Below are 487 nucleotides of genomic sequence, written 5' to 3'. Positions count from 1 at the left end.
AACAAGCCACATTGTTTTAAAATGTCCTGTCGGATGCTCAAATTAAAGAAAAAGCCTGCATATAATTCTTCATCCATCCGCCCTTGTATAGCAAGAACATCTGTGAGCTTATTAATAATATCCAAGTCCACAGACCTTTCTCTTGGCCAAGGTTGTTGCCCAGGGCCCATAAAATAAGTTGGCCACACATCAACACAAAACACCACCAGACGTTGTCTGACAGGGTTAAACTTAACAGCCACTTGAGGTTTCAAAACATCCCAATTTTTCAAAACACATTGCAGAGGATTACATTTAGATTTAATTTGTTTATTTAAATTACTCTGATGATTCCCCATATCATCATCATCATCTTCTTCTTCTTCTTCTTCTTCTTCTTCTTCTTCTTCTTCTTCTTCTTCTTCTTCTTCTTCTTCTTCTTCTTCTTCTTCTTCTTCTTCTTCTTCTTCTTCTTCTTCTTCTTCTTCTTCTTCTTCTTCTTCTTCTT

The sequence above is a fragment of the Protobothrops mucrosquamatus genome, unplaced genomic scaffold (genome assembly GCF_001527695.2).
Source record: "Protobothrops mucrosquamatus isolate PMUCROS unplaced genomic scaffold, P.Mucros_1.0 scaffold1425, whole genome shotgun sequence".
Classification (NCBI taxonomy): Eukaryota; Metazoa; Chordata; class Lepidosauria; order Squamata; family Viperidae; genus Protobothrops; species Protobothrops mucrosquamatus.
This window is presented reverse-complemented; position numbering follows the sequence as displayed.